The following is a 22,250-nucleotide window of genomic DNA, read 5'->3' on the forward strand; positions in this document are numbered from 1 at the left end:
AGTCCCCTCGGATCACTGAAAGAGCTCAGCTGATTAATTTTGAAAATCTTACTCTCACTCTTCAGATTCATAAAACCACTGAGCATTGACAAATGTGATGGATTTGAGATAGCTGAATAACTTCCCAGAACCGGGTTATAAATTGCCTGAAGAGGAAGATCTTCGCTAGAATGCAAGAAGAAATGCGGAGAAAATGTTTTAAAAGATGAGTAAAATCTAGCTGTTTCTTTTTTATGTTTCACATACTAGCATCACATAAGAAGTGGATCAGAAGTACTATTAAACTTAAATGTCTATTCACTTTATGTTCAGTGCTTTAAGTACTGGCAGAAGGAGTGTTAAAAGCTTTTAAGTCATAGACTCGATTTCACATGAGACAGTTTCATAGCTGGCACAATCCCATAGCAGCAGAATACAATAAAACTGAAATGGCTGTAATTATTTTTCAAAAGGTACAAACTTCAAAGTTGTTGTTCACTGTACTGTATACACATACTTTTTATATACAATGCCTCTAAACTTCCACAAAGAAAAGGTGCTCTAGACCTAAAATTAGACGGGTCTGATTTACTAGAGTCTCTTTTCAAATTCCTTGGAGAAATGTCTTCAGAGACCCGAGGAGTTCTGCTGAGGCGTAAAACCTTCTTAGAGATGTGTTCAGTGCTTCAAGACAAAGAATGCAAACTTTTGCCCTCAGAATTTATTTTACTGATCTGCACTCTTCACACACGTACACTGTACTCATCCCATGACGATGGTGTGGTGGAGAGAGTGGCTGCATTTGATGTACATTCTTGTTCTTTGGTTAAAGGGTAGATTGGATTGAAAGACAGATTTCTTTCTCAGTCACCAGAAATGTGAATCTTTTTGAATCCAGTGAGAAGGAAATCGGGCAACTAACTTTATGTTCACACTGGGAATAGAATAGTGACAGCTACAAGTACATTGAAACTAACAGAATTTTAGCACCATTTCCCTGACAGCATAGGTAAGACTATTTTGTCTTATAACCAAGACACAGATCATCTCCTACCATAGAAAACTCTTCAGCAGGGGGGTCAGGTAGAAAGAATCCATGTGGTGATCCCTTTGTAGAGAACTTTCTTCATTGTCCCATGAGGGGTGGGGGAAAGGCAAGTTTTGGGTCAGGAGGAAAAGGCGGCAAGACCAACCTCGAATGGGTCTTTGGGAGGTCAGGACCATCCAGACAATGCCCTGTGCCTCTTCACCAGCTCTGACCTTAGCATGCCTTCTCTCAAATGCATCTGGATTGCTCGTTTAGTAACATTTAATACACACATTTGTACAGAAACTCTTTGTTCTTATTGTACTGCCAATTCAAGCGCTATATCAGGCACCCTGAAGAAAATAGTTGGCCTGAGACTTTATTCTTTGAAGTACAGCTCATCCAGCTGCCAGTTTTCTTAAAGAAGCAAAGACTGGCATCTAAAATAGCTGTGCTTAGCTAATGCCTCTGCTTCAGGCTCCTACAAATCAACTTACAGCAGAGCTGCACAGTTTCAGCTGCAGGCTTGCAAGAGATGTGCTCAGTACTTGAGCAGAGAATGAGATTTGAACTATTAGCACTGTCTGTTCTTTACTGTGAAATAACGAAAAATTACCCCATTAATAATTACTACAAGTAAAAATGTAAATGTATTTAATGTAAATGTCCTTGATCAAAGCACAGGAAGGGTGCCAAGGGGTCAGAGGCTTTTTGGAAAATTATGTGTGAAAGAAAATTTGGGGGAAAATACATAGGTTCCCAGCTGGCTGAGAGACACTTTCTTCCTTAGTGTATGAGATTGCACACCCCATCCTTCTACCTATCAGGCAAAAAAATAGTGTGGTGAAGTGTGCAGACCCCAATCTGTACTGGGGAGTCAAAAGGGTTAACCTTCTCCCTGAGTGGAGGAGTACACCCACATCTTCATTCCGGTGGTTACAGTGGAGAAAGACAGCAGAGAAAACAGGGTGCAAAAGGACAATTCCTTTTTACTCAAGGGAAGATAAAGATAAAGAGATAAAGAGAGATTTACTGGGTCTCATTTCCCGCTCCCCAAAGAGACTGGGTAAGAGAGCCTTGGTGTTCCCAGCAACAGTCTTGAAAGAGAGTCTTGTTGGATTTTTGCCACCATGAAGAGGTCTCCGAGCATTCTTTGGGGGCTGAACTTTGTGGGCAACCCAATGGCAGGTGTTGGACCTCACTGAAAGAGCCTTTGCTTTCCCACATCATCTACATAAATCAAAGTCTGGACTAGAAGTCAACATTCAGCCAGATGAGCTAGTTAAATGTGCAGGCTTCGGGTATATTCTGAGTGGTCGATCAACTTCTCCAGTATCTATTGGATTTTTTAATTTTGTTTGGAGGGTTTGTTTTGGGGTTTTTGCATCAGTGACAGAATTCTTTCCTCACCTGGGTTGGAGTGTGACTGCATCAGGACCAGCCAGCAGCCACTGTCAGCCTGGGGAAACAGCTGTCCAATGCATGGCTCAACAATCTGTGATAAAACAGTAATTCTGTAAGATGTAGTGTTCAGCAATTATTCTGCCTTGGGGCTTTTCAGTTGCTTTGGCTTCTTCAGGATTTCTTCATTTTCCATCATTTGAGGAAAGTCTTAAAACATTACACAAAGGACAATACCAGGGCATCCTCTGCAGGTTTCCTGGTCTTTTTGTTCCATACATTGAATTGTGGAGTACTGGATTCTGCAGTGGCAGCTCCTTGCAGGCAAAATGGGCAGCTTCAAAGAGGAAAGCTCCAACACCAGTATAAAATGTGCTGGCTTCTCTATCTGTAAATTACCTTCTTTGAGTGGTATCTGCATCTTTTGTGTTGTAATAAATACAGCGTGTGGCCCCTTATCAGAGAGATGATCCTCCATGTTTTTGGGATGAATGAGGTCAGATATATGGCTGAGGGGGTAACTGCTGTAACTTTAAGGAAATGGCCCAGGAAGTTCTTCAGGAACTTCTGCATTTGTGATGTTAAAACATAGAGAATCTGTCCTTGCAGAATTGTGTTCAGTCCTGTAAAGGCTGACCAGAGAGAAAAGCATGAACACCTCTGCCATTAGTTCGAGGCACGTAGACTTTTAAATCTGTGCTGACTCTTGGTGCTGGACAAGAAGGAGCTTTCCAATCCTCTGTACTTCCTGAATTCCCTCTGCATATGGTTTGTCCAAGGTGTTGTCAGTGAGTGGTCATATGATCAAGTATTTTCTTAGATTTTTATCACAAAACACACAGGAACTACTGCAGTATTTCCTTGGTGCTTGTGTCAAACCAGTAAGTGATGTCCACACTAAGATCTTTAATATCAGATCCCAGAGTGTTTAAAAAAGTGACTGAGACACTGAGGGAATATTGTGTATAATGAGACATGGTCATCTCCTTACATAAATGGAAGTGTTCTTAGCCAGTGGCTGTACTTATCACTGAGATTACCTTGGGAGTTGAAATCTCACACACCTCTCAAGGGTTATATATGGGTTCAAATTGCTTCAGATGCCATCACAGCTAGAGGATTCATCTTCCACCAAGTCTGAATTATTGGCTATATTAATTGAAAGTGAGAAGGGAGTTTTCATCTTCTTAATCAAGTTTGCTTTCAAGCAAATGCAGATACTTTGTCCTGGCCGCAGAGTAAGGGTTTCCAGAGGGACAGTCTGTGAACTAGATCAACTGCAACTTTTATTGGGGCCCTTCTTATCTCTTAGTTTCAAGCTGAAGAAGATCTTCAGACAGGGTTCTTACCCAGCCATTAAGTGACACGTTCATTTTTAAATCTGTCCCTTAATCAGCAAGGTTGTCGCATTGACATGTCGGCACACACCGTGGATTCCCTGATGTCGGCAACTCAGTTCTGTTCTGCGAGGGCCACGCAAGAATTGCTTTAGAACTAAGATGCATCACCACCTTTTTGTCCACTCTGGTTTGACTGTTTACCTATATCTGTACAACAGTGCTTTTGAATTAATGGTTGTCTGTCCTGGTGAAAGGTCCCATGAATCTCTGTGTAACACGTCTTTTCTCTTCAGTTTTTCTTTCCTCTATATGGAATCAAATGGTTTTATTTGTTTTCCAGCTTGTCAAAGGATGGATCTGATAGCTATACACACAAGATAGACAGCAAAAGAGACAGGAGTGTCTGTTTAGATCTAATATTAACCACTCCCTTCTCTGTCAGAGGGTTAAATGTTATATTTTCCCATCTCCTAACCCCTCATCCCATGCCCTGCATGGAATGGGATATTTTAGTCTCTGACACACACTAGCAGGGGGTAGAACTGTGAAGTATTCCTCTTCCCACCATTCTGGGGTGGGCAGGTCTTACAGTCTTCTTTGAAGCATATAGTACTGATTATTGGTGGAGACAGAATATTCCCTGATTAACTGGTTCTAGAGTTGCCACCTTTCTAATCTCACAAAACCAAACACCCTAGCCCCGCCCCTTCCCCGAGGCTCGGCCCTCTACCCCGCCCCTTCCCTGAGGTCCCGCCCCCCACTCACTGTGTTCACTCCTTGCCTGTCCTGACTCTGTGCTGAGTCCCAGAAGTGGCCAGCAGGTCCGGCTCCTAGACAGGGGGGCCAGGAGGTTCCACGTGCTGCTCTCACCTGCAGGCACTGCCCCGCAGCTCCCATTGGCCGCAGTTCCCGGCCAATGGGAGTGTGGAGCTGGTGCTCAGGGTAGGGTCAGCGTGCGGAGCCTCTTGGCCCCCCTGCCTAGGAGCAGGACCTGCTGGCCACTTCCGGGGCACTGCGCAGAGCCAGGACAGTTAGGGACTAGCCTGCCTTAGACCCGCAGCACCACCAACCGGACATTTAACAGCCTGGTTGGCAGTGCTGACCGGAGCTGCCAGGGTCCATTTTCGACTGGGCGGTCTGGTCGAAAACTGGACGCCTGGCAACTCTAACTTGTTCTTAAGTGAAATAATTCCAAGTGTCCTCACATTGCTGGTGATGAAAAATCTGGGCTTCATAAAGAATGCTGAGGAAGAAATGTTTCCATAGCTAATGGTTCTAAATTCTTAGTGGAAACTTCTGTGTTAACCTTCTGTTCTGTTGTGACTGGTAATCAGCTGAATGTGAGCTCCCAGTGTGATGATGTGGCCAAAAGGGCTAATGCAATCCTTGGATGAATAATCAGGAGAATCTTGAGTAGGAGTAGAGATGTTATTTAGTTCAAGAAGGAGTTTGATAAATTGGAGAGTATCAAGCTGTCTGGAGTGGCTCACAAACATGGGTGCCAACGTCAAGGCGGGCTGTTACAAACCAGGACACAAACCCCAAACTGGATGTGTGTTCTAGAAGTGGATTTCACCAACCAAGTATTAAGTGTGAACTCCTCCAGCGCTAGGACAGCCTAAATATGGAGTCACAGACAGTCCCTTGGATACTCCAGTCAATCTTGCCACGCAGGCAAGCTTGCCTTTGTGATAGATGGTCTCTTACACCAAAAATCACAATAATATTCAGGTAACTCCCCATCCCAAAGGACCAGTCGCTTACCCCAGGTCGATTGCACCTGAGATCATACACCAAAGGCAATGCTTATAGCCAATCCTGTAATAAACTAACTAAAGATGTATTAATTAAGGAAAAGAAACAGGAGTTATTTACAAGATTAAAGCAGGTAAACATACACACACACATGAGTTACAGTAGAAGTTGCTGTGACATTCAATCTCTACATGTCCTTTAGGGCTAACCCAGGCTAAGCAGCTTAGGGATCTCTTGCTTATGCTTGGAAATACTGCCATCTCCAAATTCCAAGCAGCATAGTGATGACAAATCCTTCTTGAAAGGGATTTTTATTCCCTTCCCCCAGAGTTAAAGCTGTGGTGGGATGAGCATTTGTGCACATCCCCTCTTCGTGGGGTTGGGGAAAACAATCAACAAAGTCTTTTGTCCACTGTTGTTCCACAATGGTTTGTCTGGTGTCCATAGGCCTTCTTTGGTTGGGCAGAAGATACCTCTTGTGGTAAACTAGTATTTCACACTTGGTAATGCTTCTTCTGTGACTGGGGGGGTGGGGAGGGTTCAGTTTCGTAGCAAACACTTTTATAGTTACAGAGCAAATACTTAAATATTACCTTATGGCATGGGCTACAGATATTACAATTGAGATTAATGCATGCAGCAATTACACAAGCATTTATCATAGAATCATAGAATCATAGAATATCAGGGTTGGAAGGGACCTCAGGGGGTCATCTAGTCCAACCCCCTGCTCAAAGCAGGACCAATCCCCAATTAAATCATCCCAGCCACGGCTTTGTCAAGCCTGACCTTAATAACTTCTAAGGAAGGAGATTCTACCACCTCCCTAAGTAATGCGTTCCAGTGTTTCACCACCCTCCTAGTGAAGAAGTTTTTCCTAATATCCAACCTAAACCTCCCCCACTGCAACTTGAGACCATTACTCCTTGTCCTGTCCTCTTCTACCACTGAGAATAGTCTAGAACCATCCTCTCTGGAACCACCTCTCAGATAGTTGAAAGCAGCTATCAAATCCCCTCTCATTCTTCTCTTCTGCAGACTAAACAATCCCAGTTCCCTCAGTCTCTCCTCATAAGTCATGTGTTCCAGACCCCTAATCATTTTTGTTGCCCTTCGCTGGACTCTCTCCAATTTATCCACATCCTTCTTGTAGTGTGGGGCCCAAAACTGGACACAGTACTCCAGATGAGGCCTCACCAATGTCGAATAGAGGGGAACGATCACGTCCCTCGATCTGCTCGCTATGCCCCTACTTATACATCCCAAAATGCCATTGGCCTTCTTGGCAACAAGGGCACACTGCTGACTCATATCCAGCTTCTCGTCCACTGTCACCCCTAGGTCCTTTTCCGCAGAACTGCTGCCTAGCCATTCGGTCCCTAGTCTGTAGCTGTGCATTGGGTTCTTCCGTCCTAAGTGCAGGACCCTGCACTTATCCTTACTGAACCTCATCAGATTTCTTTTGGCCCAATCCTCTAATTTGTCTAGGTCCCTCTGTATCCTATCCCTGTCCTCCAGCGTATCAACCACTCCTCCCAGCTGAGTATCATCCGCAAATTTGCTGAGAGTGCAATCCACACCATCCTCCAGATCATTTATGAAGATATTGAACAAAACCGGCCCCAGGACCGACCCCTGGGGCACTCCACTTGACACCGGCTGCCAACTAGACATGGAGCCATTGATCACTGCCCGTTGAGCCCGACAATCTAGCCAACTTTCTACCCCCTTATAGTGCATTCATCCAGCCCATACTTCTTTAACTTGCTGACAAGAATACTGTGGGAGACCGTGTCAAAAGCTTTGCTAAAGTCAAGAAACAATACATCCACTGCTTTCCCTTCATCCACAGAACTAGTAATCTCATCATAGAAGGCAATTAGATTAGTCAGGCATGACCTTCCCTTGGTGAATCCATGCTGACTGTTCCTGATCACTTTCCTCTCACGTAAGTGCTTCAGGATTTATTCCTTGAGGACCTGCTCCATGATTTTTCTGGGGACTGAGGTGAGCCTGACTGGCCTGTAGTTCCCAGGATCCTCCTTCTTCCCTTTTTTAAAGATTGACACTACATTAGCCTTTTTCCAGTCATCTGGGACTTCCCCCGTTCGCCACGAGTTTTCAAAGATAATAGCCAATGGCTCTGCAATCACAGCCGCCAATTCCTTCAGCACTCTCGGATGCAACTCGTCCGGCCCCATGGATTTGTGCACGTCCAGCTTTTCTAAATAGTCCCTAACTACCTCTTTCTCCACAGAGGACTGGCCATCTACTCCCCATGTTGTGATGCCCAGTGCAGCAGTCTGGGAGCTGTCCTTGTTAGTGAAGACAGAGGCAAAAAAAGCATTGAGCACATTAGCTTTTTCCACATCCTCTGTCACTAGGTTGCCTCCCTCATTCAGTAAGGGGCCCACACTTTCCTTGGCTTTCTTCTTGTTGCCAACATACTTCATTTCATGAAGTCCAAACACTCAACACTTCTCTGTATGTCTGGTACTTGCTTTAACAATACTACTGAGCCAGGCTGGTTTCCAGCTATGTATCTGTCAGTGTTCAGTGAAGCCTAGAGGCCTTGGCATGAGTTGGCACCTGGTCTGCCAGCGTCACAGAGAGGTTCAGAGAAGAGCCACAAGACTGATTAAAGGATTAGAAAACATGTCTTAAAGTGACAGACTAACAGAGACCAATCTCTTCAGTTTAACAAAGAGAGCATTAACGGGTGACTTGATTATGGTCTAAAAGTACCTACACAGGGAACAAATATTTAATAATGGACTCTTCAGTCTGGCAGAGAAAGGTATAACACAATTAATGGCTGGAAGTTGAAGCTAGACAAATTCAGACTGGAAATAAGGCACGAATTTTTAACAGTGAGAGTAAATAACCGTTGGAACAATTTAGCAAGAGTGTGGTAGATTCTCCAGCACTGATAATCTTTAAATCAAGATTGGATGTTTTTTCTAAAAGTTCTGCTCTAGAAATTATTTTGGGGGGCTTTTATGGCCTGTGTTATACAGGAGGTCAGACAAGATGATTACAGTGGATTCCTTCTGGTCTTGGAATCTGTGGAAAAAAACTGTTTCACTGGTGAAAATATTGCTTGCTCTCCTAACAGCTTTATAAATGACATTTGCTCCAGGATATCAGGGTTTTCATACCATTCACTGGCTCGCAAACCTGTTACTCAATGTCAGCTAATGGTAATGCTCTGTGACCTAATTCTAAATTGCTTTGGCTACTGCCTTCACGGAACTCTGTGACATTGGGAACTTTTCTAGTAAATTTTCAATTCTCTTCCTTTTCCTGTTGCCACTCTACAGTTCTGAAATCTGCTGAAGTTCTTGTTCATGGTCTTAAGCTCAGGAATATTAGATCCAATATACAAGTGTCCCATATTCATAAGTTCATACTTGAACAGCAAGACAGCATAAAGATTAATGTTCTAGTTCATGTGTACTCTGTCATGTAGCCTACATAGGCATCTTTGGAGGCAGTCCTCGGTAACTCATACAAGATAGTAGTGGGGGAGGGTGGGGTAAGTGTGTGCGTAAAGTGTGTTCCTAAAGTCCACTCCATTGCTTCATTTAGCACTGTTCAGACAGTTTTCACAGCCAGGCAGAACAAACAATCTCCCAGTAAGCTAACCTGAAGGAAGCACAAGGTAAGATGTGACAACCACCCAAAGGACAAATATTTTAACTTTAAATACTAAGTTAAAACCTTTGGGATTCATTTCCTATCTCTGTTATCCTTAACTTCTTTTACCACGCAAAGGCTGGTGTTGCTGCAATATGATCATTAACAATATGTAGGGGTAGAGAATTCCCTTGGCAATGGCCTGGAGCTCAGGGTCTCGGGGCTTGTCGAACTCTCGGGAGCAAGGATCCCCGTCCGACAGACTTGGGCTAGCAGGGCTCATGCTGGCACTTTGAAAATAACAGTGCTTTGAACTTAGGCTGGAGCTCAGTCTCTGAAGCTTGGGGAGAGGAGAGGTTTCAGAGTCACATGGACTGCTAGCATCTGGCACACTGGGGCGCTATACATTTACACCACAGCTTGCCATGCACTGTTTGTCTAGAAAAGCCCTTTGTGTGAAGCCCAGCCTTCTTGCTGGCGCGAAGGCGCATGATGCTCGGATTTCCAGTAGCATGCTGTCCTTAGTTTCTGCTTGGTGGCTCCATCTTTCAAATCCGCTACTAGCTAATTAGATGTCTGACATATTTGATGCTCTAGCTCCTCTTACTGGTGGAAGGGAAATTCAGCTCTCCAGAGTCTCCTGGCTGCTGTGAATTGGAGGGAAGAAGAGGTCTTTTGCTACTTTCGTTCCCCAGCCTCTGATTTATGGTCCTATACACCAGTAACTTTCCCACATACACACCATCCCCGTCCATAACTTCAGTGCCTGCCTCTGCTGTTCCCTGCCTTATATATTCAGTACAGCTAACTCCAGACATTCAGAAATCATCAGTCGGAGGTTAAAATATCATGAGAGAGAGACTTAAAAATCATAAGCTTTTAAAAACATCATACATTTGGGTATAAGGGAGCTTTTTGCTTTCTGATTTCTGAGCCTCCCGGGTGCACTTGGGTCACATTTTCAAGGTTTTTCTCCATACCCCTTAGGACTAGGAATGTATTAAAAAAAAAAAAAAAAGTTGAGATTCTCACATAATGAATACAGGAGCTGGGGCCATAATAAAACACCAAGTATCATGAGGCTTGCAATCAAATCAGGAGTTGTCAGCAGGCTAGTTTTCCCAAGGAGCACAATGAAATTAACATGACTCTTAGCAGGAAGATGATGCTGTTTCTGTTCCATTTGCTCTTGAAAGTTTTGCAGACATAAGTGCTTGAACCTTTTGTTTTGTTTTGTTTTTGTTTTAAACAATAGCTTACATTCTGCAGGCCCCTGAGCTTGCCAAGTAAGCTTCTCTCTTGTCGGTAACTAGTGGATTTTTTAAGCCCTGTGCTACAATATTTGGTATCCGCAGATCACTCTTTTCAGGGCCCACCTGTACACTAATAAATGAGGGGCAGCTTTCTTTCCTATATCAAACTCTTCTTTCCTTTCTTGCTGTAATTTAGCTTAGTCTTTTATCTTAAATGTCTAACCAAGTGAAGCCATTTAATGCTTTATAGTTATGGAGACATCAGAGTTAGGTGGCTAGAGCACTGCATGGGAATCAAGAGATTTGAAGTCTATTATCAGCTCTGCCACTGATTTGCTATGTGACCTTGAGAAAGTCATTTTGCCTCTATATGCCTTAGTTGCCCCCTCTGTAAAATGGAGATCGTGATACTCACCCTCCTCTGTAAAAAGCACATTGAGATCTATGGCTGAAAGCACTATATAAGAGCTATTGTTATTCCAGGATTTACTTTGCATGTGGATGATACTCATAACTATGGCTGAGTTCTTTTCTTTTTAGAAGGAAGAATACACTTTGGATGATTCTGGTCTCCCATTTTTAGGCCTCAAATCATTGCCCCATTAACTTCTGATTGCATGTATTGAGTGAGGAAGAGGATTCCAAATCGCTTCCATAAATTATTTAAAAATGAGCATGTCATGTTGAGTGAACAAAACAGCACTATTTTGATAGATCTGTGAGAATAAAGTCACAATGGCGTGTGCTCCCTCTGCTGGCCACACAGTAGCAGTTATCTGAGAAATCACTAACTCAAAGACTGAACCAACCAAGATATTTGGATATGACTTGGTATTCTTTGGAAGCTCAAGTAGCCATATGACTTTTGATGTAGAAAATATCCTTTTTAAGTGTCATGGAAAAGTTATATGTGTGATGACAATCTGAGAGGGGGAGAGAAAGGTTTGGATTAAATACCAGGACGGGATTTTTCTCTGTGTTACTGGGATGTGGAATAGTCTGCCAAAGAAATATTCAATATGTGGGTTTTTATTCCAACATATCCAGAGAGATGTAATGAAAGCAATTTCATCATAGTGTAACATCAATTGGAAAAGTGGGTATACGTAATACAGCATATTAAATAATATACTATATTATAGTAGAATTCTGAAGAGTCATAGCCAAGGTAGATTGATTTAAATCAAAATTATTTTAAAATCACCAACTTTAATTGCAATTTTAAATCACCAATTTTCATAATTTAAATCAGCAAGCAGCAGGAAACCTCAGTTTTAATGGTTGAGGTTAATTGTGTTTTGCATTTGTACTTTCTAGTTATTTTTCTGCAGAAAGATTGATTGATTGGTTGGTATGCAAATATGCAAAACGAACAGGAGTACTTGTGGCACCTTAGAGACTAACAAATAAGTTCTTTTTGCGGATACAGACTAACATGGCTGCTACTCTGAAACCATTCAAATATGTTGATTCGGAACTAAATATAGCATCTACACTAAATTTGGTGCTTCTTTTTGTTAAGCAGAAAGATAGGATATATCTATACACATTTATTTAAGCAATTATATAGCTTCACTTATGTTTGTTAAGAATCTTAGTTTTACATATTTTATGATGTTAAAAGATAGTGAATGATGTATTTCTTTACTAGTTTGATTAATGTTTTACTCCTGGTTTGTGTCAAGTTCTATTTGGATAAATTTGTATTCATTTAAAAATGGACAAAAACAGTATTTTATTTTATTTTTTCTTATTTAAATAAAGCTACTTAAACTTTATTCTTCTGTAACCAGCAAACTTAATCAAAACATGTTTTGTATTTTAAACCGATTTTTTAAACAAAGGAAGCATTATCCGTAGTTAGTGAACTGAAGTGATTGTTTCTGGTCACCATGTCCTTCAAGACTTTATAACTAATAGATCTTATCCTCCTCTAGTTGCTCATATATCAGAGGAGGAAAACGAGCTTTCTGACGTTTTCAACTCCAAATTGGTTTCTTAACTTTGGGTGAACTAGTCGTGAACTGGTCTTGTTGAATAAACCAAAATGAAGAAGAAAATATTCTCCCCTCACCTGCAGAAGAGGCTTCTGCTCTCAAAAGCTGGAGTAGCACTTCATCAAGCTCTGGTTTCAGGTGCTTGGCCAGTGAAATCCACCAGTTTAGTGGTTTGGCTTTTTTAAAAATTTCAGCAGAATTGTGTACTGCTTAATATTTATTTTATTTAAAATATTTTAATAGATTGTAATAAATTTTGGCCTTAGCATGGGTGGTTATAATTTCAAATAGGCTCATTTTTAAAAAATAAACCTGTATTTAATTTAAATTTAAAAATCATTTTAAAAAAACCCAGATTTTATCCACATTCTGTGCTCCCTCAGGTCCTTCCCACGTAAACCACTAATAGACTGTACCCCACGTTTGTGGAAGCCTGTAATTCCGCCTTTCTTTTGCTGTCCACAGATCTGTGACAAACCTGATGCATGTGTAACCCACTGAAGTTTGATGACAGAATTAGCTGCTATAATTCCATTTTACTACCAGAATAGTGAGCAGGTTCAATCAGTTTTGACAGCAGAACTCTTCGCTGTGGATAACACATAAGATAAATATGGAAAATTTGGACCGCCATGGGATGACCATTCATTGAGTTTCTCCAGTTTGGAATAAAAACACCACAATGTGGCTAAACTGCTCAAAACTGAAAACAAAATCTTTCAGCTGCATCTATTCTGTGGGTATGGGCACTTTATCTCCAGAGCTGGTACCAGATTTATTGAGCTCTGACCATTATGTTCTGCTGCACCTAGAGAGATCACATGTAGACAGAACAATCTATATTGTAAATTGTGTTTTCTAGATTGCATGAAATTATACATACCAAGGGTAATGTTTGTAAATGTCCCTGTGGCACATTCTCTGATGCCCCAGGAGATGCTCAGTTACTAAACAATCTTCAAAGTGTATCTGCTTCGGTCTATCTAATGTTGGAGGGCACTGCTGCCAGAATGATAATTTTAGGAATTAGCTGGGATTGCACATTGTTTCTGAACTCAAGGTGGCACTACAGGACTATATTTGGCACCCACTTTCTGATGTATTGTTAAGCGTGTAGCTGTCTGAATTTGTGTACACTAAGGGTATGTCTACACTACCCACTGGATCAGCGGGCAGCGATCGATCCAGTGGGGGTCGATTTATTGCTTCTAGTCTAGACGTGATAAATTGATCCCCGAGCGCTCTCCCATCGACTCCTGTACTCCACCGCTGCAAGAGGCGCAGGCGGAGTTGATGGGGGAGCGGCAGCAATCGACTCACCGCGGTGAAGACACCACAGTAAGTCGATCTAAGTATGTCGACTTCAACTACATTATTCACATAGATCGATTTCCCCCCACGCACGCACACACACAGTGTAGACCAGAGCTATGAATTGAGAAGAGGTGTGTGTGGGGGGAAGGTATTTTGATGCTTTCTCTTTTTGTTGTATGCATAACGAGCAAGATACAGTATTTTGGCTTTCTGTAGTTTTCAGGAATTAGAATTTGCATGATTATTGTAAAATGAACAGGCAGCAATAATGCCAAAATAATGTACTGATCATTGAATTTATGGTTGGTTTTAAGTAAAAGAAAATACTAAAAACAAAATTCAGACACCAAGCCATTGTAAAACCCTGGATCCTTTCATTGCTGTCTTTTGGTGCTTCTGAAAACAGGCTTACAACTGGGCATTCTTTGCCAGCTGCTATAGAAAGTGCCATATATTCAGATACCCTGATATTTATTTTGTCAAATACTGTTTCTTGAAAATGTAATAGTGTTTGTGAAAGATGTCAGACTGACATCTGGAAACACTATTACTAGCCCAAAGTGTTCCAAAATCCTGAGTCAGGACCCCCTAAAAATCATTATATCCACTAGAAAAACAGTACATTTGCCTTCTGAGTTTTGAACCTTTGTGGTACATCCAGGCCATGCTTTCAAGCTTTTCTTCATAACCATAAGAGCTAGAAACTTTTCAAAAGGAAAGCTACAAGTCTCGTGTTTTCATTTGACTCCAAGAGCTGGGGCTTTAAGAGGGGAAAAAACAAGCATTGAAAGCCTTGTGATAAAATCATGAGACTGGCAACACTGACTCCATTCACAGGACAAGCACAGAACTAGCAGGGATACTGCAAGGTTCTCCGTGCAGTCCCAACAGTCTGCCTTATGCATGTCGTGGAGGGACCACCCGTAGGAGGTTGGAGAAGGTAGTTCAATTTGCCATGCTCTTTTAGGGTATGTCTACTCTGCAATTAAAAACCTGCGGCTGGCCCATGCCAACTAACTTGGACTTGGGCTAAAGAGCTGTTTAATTGCAGGGTAGAGGTTCAGGCTCAGGCTGGAGCCCAGGTACTAGGACCTCGAGAGGTGGGAGGGTCCCAGAGCTCGGGCTGCAGCCCAACCATCTACACTGCAATTAAACAGCCCCTTAGCGCGAGTCAGCTGGTATGGGCCGGGCTTGTGTGTCTAATTGTAGTGTAGACATACCCCAGTCTTATCACTTTTTCCTAAGGCTGCCAACAAGGGTGCCAATTATGATGCAGACATCAGCACAATAACTGTTTAAGAACACTATCTCATTTCACATGTCATTGAACAGCCATCAGATGGTAACAAGTCCCAGTTAGTACTGACAAAGGCTGGATTTGAACAAATGTTCTAAAAGGAAAAGGCTTTACTAGTATCCTAAGTCATCCAGTTTTCTCTGCTATGTTTTAAAAATATGTAGTTATAACAACTTTTTAAAGGGTGTGACCCACAGAACTTGGCTAGGGCCATGAGCTGTTATGGTGGTTGGTGAGCACTACGCTTCAGTGTCCAAGGTTCTGCACTGCAGCATGGTGTCTGAAGAGCAAAACTGGGGCAGAGCATTGCTGGCTGGAGTGGCACTTGAAGGAGCCATTTGTGAAGGCAACAGAATTATTGTTACCAGAGCACCTTCAAACTGCTGGAGATAGAAGACAAGCATCAGGTTCTTGGTCCAGGACTCTCTGTGATTGACTATGGGGCAGCTCCTGGTGCTTGGAGTCAGGTTGCTGTACAGAGGCCCAATGCCTTGGGCCCTGATCCTAATGACCCAATTGGTTTTGTATTTGGAACTGACCTTCGTACTTCCCTCTGGAAGGAGCAGTCTTCCTGTCTAATGCTGACATTATAGATTCAAGCATACTTAAGAAAATTCAGGAGCTGCTTCCTGCAGAGAAAGTGGATGTTATCTGAGTGACATGGCACCTAATCCCACAGGGGGTCCAAGAACAAGATAATCAGAAGTAGATGACCTTATGTTTGTCCCTTTGGATCTCTCCCAAAGCCTCTTGTAGCCAGAGGAGACCATCATCTGAGTAATCCAGGATGGACAGGAAGCCTGTATCCTCCAAAACAGACTGAGCATTTCCAGGATGTGACAACTATAAAACCTCAGTCCAGCAGGAAAGAATCTTCAGAGTCCTGTTACCTGGCAAAACTGCACAGAAAGGGAGTAAAACATAAACACTGAGGGTTATGTCTGCCCTACTCATACGGGTGGTCAGTGTCTGACTGGATACCTGCATTTGGGGTGCATTTAAAAAAATCTGAGTAGTGAGATTCTGAAATTGAATTGTTTTATTTTTAAGCCCAATGTGGGAATATCTGTCATAATTTACATATCATCATAGGTGTGCATCATGCTTATAGATACAAAATAAGACAAGGTTGTCACTCCACTGAGTATATAATATAATTATAGAAGTAAAGACATCCACTTAACTCTCACCTGAGGAAAAAGCTTTTGGGAATGGAATGCTATGAAAGCTGGCCTGTACGAGACAGAGCAATGGAAACAAAAATAAAATAACCTTTTTTTAAAAGTTTGCAAGGAAGTACAGTACTAGAACTGGCTGGGAATTTTTTAACTATTTTTTGTAGGTAACTGCCGATTTCTTAAAACTGAAACTTTGTGGGAAAGGCTCAGTTTTGACTAATTTCATGATTTTAGAAAAAAAGTTTTGAAATTGTCAAAACATCCTGTTTTGACATTTTCTAACTGAAAAAGGTTCTGTTTGGGGGATCCAAACAAGTTTTTCATTTAAAAAAATAAGTGAATTTATAGTAAAACTAATAAAAATAGTTAACATTTAAATGAAACCTTTCGCATTTATTGGAAATAAATATTTCCATTAGCCCAATGAGGATTTTTTTTCAGATTTTCCATTCACAGAGATTGTAAAGATTTCAAATTTTTGCTCTGGTTAGGGAGGGAAACTTCTGTTTAAAATCTTGAAAATTCTCACAGGACAGGAAACCCGTTTCTCGCCCAGTTCTAGTATACAGCACGTGTATCTGAATTATGACATCGAACAAAGGGCTGATTTTGAAGGTTGCTGAGCAGCCTTAACTCTCATTGTCTTCAGTCAGGCTCCAGTGGGAGTTGAGGGCTCCTAGGGTATGTCTACACTTCAGGCTGGGGTGTGATTCCCAGCTCAAGGAGAAATGCCTATGCAAGCTCTCATAGAGCCAGCACACCAAAAATAGAATATAGCTGTGGCAGCAGAAGGTTCTTACAACCCGAGTAGGTACCTAGGGTCTTAGATGGGATCAACTTCAAGGTGGCTCACCCCTCCTGCCCCTCTCGCTGCGTGTGATACCTGCGTTAGCTCTGATTGAGCTACATCTCCTTGATCTGGCATTTACACCTCCAGCTCCAAATGGAGACACACCTTCAGTGACTAGCAGGAGGTGCTCAGCAGCTCACAGGATTGGGCTCCAAGCTCTTTAGGCTCCTAAAGACACAGATAAGCACTTAGCCCTGGTCTACACTAGGAGTTTAGGGCGAATTTAGCAGTGTTAAATTGATATAAACCTGCACCCGTCCACACGATGAAGCCCTTTTTTTCGACTTAAAGGGCTCTTAAAATCGATTTCCTTACTCCACCCCCGGCAAGGGGATTAGCGCTGAAATCGGCCTTGCTGGATCGAATTTGGGGTACTGTGGACGCAATTAGATGGTATTGGCCTCTGGGAGCTATCCCAGAGTGCTCCATTGTGACCACTCTGGACAGCACTCTCAACTCAGATGCACTGGCCAGGTAGACAGAAAAAGGCCCGCGAAGTTTTGAATTTCAATTTCCTGTTTGGCCAGCGTGGCAAGCTGCAGGTGACCATGCAGAGCTCATCAGCAGAGGTGACTGTGCAGAGCTCATCAGCAGAGATAGTCATGATCAGCATGATAGAGTCCCAGAATCTCAAAAGAGCTCCAACATGGACTGAACGGGAGGTACGGGATCTGATCGCTGTATGGGGAGAGGAATCCGTGCTATCAGAACTCCGTCCCAGTTTTCGAAATGCCAAAACATTTGTCAAAATCTCCCAGGGCATGAAGGACAGAGGCCATAACAGGGACCTGAAGCAGTGCCGCATGAAACTTAAGGAGCTGAGGCAAGCCTACCAGAAAACCAGAGAGGCAAACGGCCGCTCCGGGTCAGAGCCCAAAACATGCCGCATCTATGATGAGCTGCATGCCATTTTAGGGGGTTCAGCCACCACTACCCCAGCCGTGTTGTTTGACTACTTCAATGGAGATGGAGGCAACACGGAAGCAGGTTTTGGGGACGAGGAAGATGATGATGATGAGGTTGTAGATAGCTCACAGCAAGCAAGCGGAGAAACCGGTTTTCCCGACAGCCAGGAACTGTTTCTCACCCTGGACCTGGAGCCAGTATCCCCCGAACCCACCCAAGGCTGCCTCCCGGACCCGGCAGGCGGAGAAGGAACCTCCGGTGTGTGTACCTTTTAAAATACTATACATGGTTTAAAAGCAAGCATGTGTAATGATTAATTTTCCCTGGCATTCACGGCTCTCCTGGATGTACTCCCAAAGCCTTTGCAAAAGGTATCTGGGGAGGGCAGCCTTATTGCGTCCTCCATGGTAGGACACTTTACCACTCCAGGCCAGTAGCACGTACTCGGGAATCATTGTAGAACAAAGCATTGCAGTGTATGTTTGCTGGCGTTCAAACAACATCCGTTCTTTATCTCTCTGTGTTATCCTCAGGAGAGTGATATCATTCATGGTCACCTGGTTGAAATAGGGTGTTTTTCTTCAGGGGACATTCAGAGGTGCCCGTTCCTGCTGGGCTGTTTGCCTCTGGCTGAACAGAAATGTTCCCCGCTGTTAGCCACGGGGAGAGAGGAGGGGGGAGGGGTTAGCCACGTGGTGAGGGGAGGCAAAATGCGACCTTGGAACGAAAGCACATGTGCTATGTATGTAATGTTAACAGCAAGGTTTACCATGAAAGAGTGTACCCATTGTTCCATAAAATGTGTCTTTTTGAATACCACTGTCCCTTTTTTTTTCTCCACCAGCTGCATGTGTTTCAAGGATCACAGGATCTTCTCCTTCCCAGAGGGTAGTGAAGATTAGAAAGAGAAAAAAACGCACTCGTGATGAAATGTTCTCTGAGCTCATGCTGTCTGCCCACACTGACAGAGCACAGATGAATGCGTGGAGGCAGACAATGTCAGAGTGCAGGAAAGCACAAAATGACCGGGAGGAGAGGTGGCGGGCTGAAGAGAGTAAGTGGTGGGCTGAAGACAGGGCTGAAGCTGAAAGGTGGCCGCAGCGTGATGAGAGGAGGCAGGATTCAATGCTGAGGCTGCTGGAGGATCAAACCAATATGCTCCAGTGTATGGTTGAGCTGCAGCAAAGGCAGCTGGAGCACAGACTGCCGCTACAGCCCTTGTGTAACCAACCGCCCTCCTCCCCAAGTTCCATAGCCTCCTCACCCAGACACCCAAGAATGCGGTGGAGGGGCCTCTGGCCACCCAGCCACTCCACCACAGAGGATTGCCCAAAAAACAGAAGACTGGCATTCAATAAGTTTTAAAGTGCTGTGTGGCCTTGTCCTTCCCTCCTCCACCATCCCTCCCGGTGCTTCTCTCCTCCACCACCCCTCCTGGGCTACCTTGGCAGTTATCCCCCTATTTGTGTGATGAATTAATAAAGAATGCATGAATGTGAAGCAACAATGACTTTATTGCTTCTGCAAGCGGTGATCGAAGGGAGGAGGGGAGGGTGGTTAGCTTACAGGGAAGTAGAGTGAATCAAGGGGCGGGGGGTTTCATCAAGGAGAAACAAACAGAACTTTCACATCATAGCCTGGCCAGTCATGAAACTGGTTTTCAAAGCTTCTCTGATGCGCACCGCATCCTCCTGTGCTCTTCTAACCACCCTGGTGTCTGCCTGTGTGAAACCAGCAGCCAGGCGATTTGCCTCAACCTCCCACCCCGCCATAAACGTCTCCCCCTTACTTTCACAGATAATGTGGAGCACACAGCAAGCAGTAATAACAGTGGGAATATTGGTTTTGCTGAGGTCTAACCAAGTCAGTAAACTGCGCCAGCGCACTTTTAAACGTCCAAATGCACATTCTACCATCATTCTGCACTTGCTCAGCCTGTAGTTGAACAGCTTCTGATGACTGTCCAGGCTGCCTGTGTACGGCTTCATGAGCCATGGCATTAAGGGGTAGGCTGGGTCCCCAAGGATAACTATAGGCATTTCAACATCCCCAACGGTTATTTTCTGGTCTGGGAATAAAGTCCCTTCCTGCAGCTTTTGAAACAGACCAGAGTTCCTGAAGATGCGAGCGTCATGTACCTTTCCCTGCCATCCCACGTTGATGTTGGTGAAACGTCCCTTGTGTTCCACCAGTGCTTGCAGCACTATTGAAAAGTACCCCTTGCAGTTTATGTATTCGCCGGCTTGGTGCTCCGGTGCCAAGATAGGGATATGGGTTCCATTTGTCGCCTCACCACAGTTAGGGAATCCCATTGCAGCAAAGCCATCCACTATAACCTGCACATTTCCCAGGGTCACTACCCTTGATATCAGCAGATCTTTGATTCCATGGGCTACTTGCATCCCAGCAGCCCCCACAGTAGATTTGCCCACTCCAAATTGTTTCCCAACTGACCGGTAGCTGTCTGGCATTGCAAGCTTCCACAGGGCTATTGCCACTCGCTTCTCAACTGTGAGGGCTGCTCTCATCTTGGTATTCATGCGCTTCAGGGCAGGGGAAAGCAAGTCACAAAGTTCCATGAAAGTGCCCTTATGCATGCGAAAGTTTCGCAGCCACTGGGAATCGTCCCAGACCTGCAACACTGTGGGGTCCCACCAGTCTGTGCTTGTTTCCCGGGCCCAGAATCGGCATTCCACGGCATGAACCTGCCCCATTAGCACCATGATGCCCATATTGGCAGGGCCCATGCTTTGAGAGAAGTCTGTGTCCATGTCCTCATCACTCACGTCACTGCGCTGACGTCGCCTCCTCGCCGGGTATCGCTCTGCCAGGTTCTGGTGCTGCATAGGCTGCTGGATAATGCGTGTGGTGTTTAATGTGCTCCTAATTGCCAAAGTGATCTGAGTGGGCTCCATGCTTGCCATGGTATGGCGTCAGCACAAAAAAAAGGCGCGGAACGATTGTCTGCCGTTGCTCTGACGGAGGGAGGGGTGACTGACGACATGGCTTACAGGGTTGGCTTACAGAGAATTAAAATCAACAAAGAGGGTGGCTTTACATCAAGGAGTATTTCAGGCAGGACTGGACGGAGGGAGGGGGGAGCAAATGAGTACAAAACAAATCTGGTCTATTTCTTGTTTTGATCCAGTCCATCTATTTTTTACATCTTTGGCTGGCAGCAGATGGTGCAGAAGGACTGCAAGCCATCCACATCTCTTGGCTGCTCGGCAGAAGATGGTACAATAGGACTGCTAGCCATCCTCATCTCCTGCCTGCCCGGCAGAAGATGATGCAGAAGGACTGCAAGCCATCCACATCTCCTGCCTGTTCAGCAGAAGATGGTGCAGAAGGACTGCAAGCCATCCACATCTCCTGCCTGCTCAGCAGAAGATGGTGCAGAAGGACTGCAAGCCATCTACATCTCCTGCCTGCTTGGCAGAAGATGGTGCAATAGGACTGCTAGGCATCCACATCTCCTGCCTGCTCACCATAAGATGGTACAATAGGACTGCCTGCAGGACTAAAGAGAATGACCTGGTAGAGTCACTCCTAATTTAGTCCCTGCACCCATATCTGCCCAGGCGCTCCTGACCGATCTTACCGAGGCGGCCAGGAGCACCTCGGACATGATGAGGATGGTTTTCAGGCCTATTGTACCGTCTGCTGCCACAAGGCAATGGGTTGCTGCTGCTGTGTAGCAATGCAGTACCACATCTGCCAGCACCCAGGAGACATACGGTGACAGTGAGCTGAGCGGGCTCCATGCTTGCCGTGGTATGGCGTCTGCACAGGTAACTCATGAAAAAAGGCGCGAAACGATTGTCTGCCGTTGCTTTCACAGAGGGAGGGAGGGAAGGAGGGCCTGATGATTTGTACCCAGAACCACCCACGACAATGTTTTTTGCCCCATCAGGCATTGGGATCTCAACCCAGAATTCCAATGGGCAGCAGAGACTGCGGGAACTGTGGGATAGCTACCCACAGTGCAACACTCCGGAAGTTGACGCTAGCCTCAGTACTGTGGAATCACTCCACCAAGTTAATGCACTTAATGCACTTAAAGCATTTTGTGTGGGGACACACACAAATCGACTATCTAAAAGCGATTTCTAAAAAACCAACTTCTATAAATTCGACCTAATTTCAGAGTGTAGACATACCCTTAATGGGGTTTTCAAAAGCATCTAGGTGCCTACCTCCTAAAAACCTTTAAAAATCAGTCCCCAGGTACCTAAAATGACCAGAAGTTGACGTGCTGGTAAGAATGGAAAGAGTTTTACTCTAACTGGATATGAATTTTGGTGTGATTTGAAGCTG

At 44.1% G+C, this 22,250-nt stretch overlaps 1 protein-coding gene and 1 pseudogene across 2 annotated transcripts in view; both read left to right on the top strand.

Moving 5' to 3' along the window:
• LOC142071365 (rRNA methyltransferase 2, mitochondrial pseudogene) overlaps nucleotides 1-15,931 on the top strand; it is a 55,896-nt pseudogene extending 39,965 nt beyond the window's left edge.
• The window catches only part of SLC35F3 (solute carrier family 35 member F3), a 285,448-nt gene that overhangs the window by 85,021 nt on the left and 178,177 nt on the right, over nucleotides 1-22,250 (top strand). The gene's annotated exons all lie outside the window — the stretch shown is intronic.

Source organism: Caretta caretta, chromosome 3 (genome assembly GCF_965140235.1).
Source record: "Caretta caretta isolate rCarCar2 chromosome 3, rCarCar1.hap1, whole genome shotgun sequence".
Lineage (NCBI taxonomy): Eukaryota > Metazoa > Chordata > Testudines > Cheloniidae > Caretta > Caretta caretta.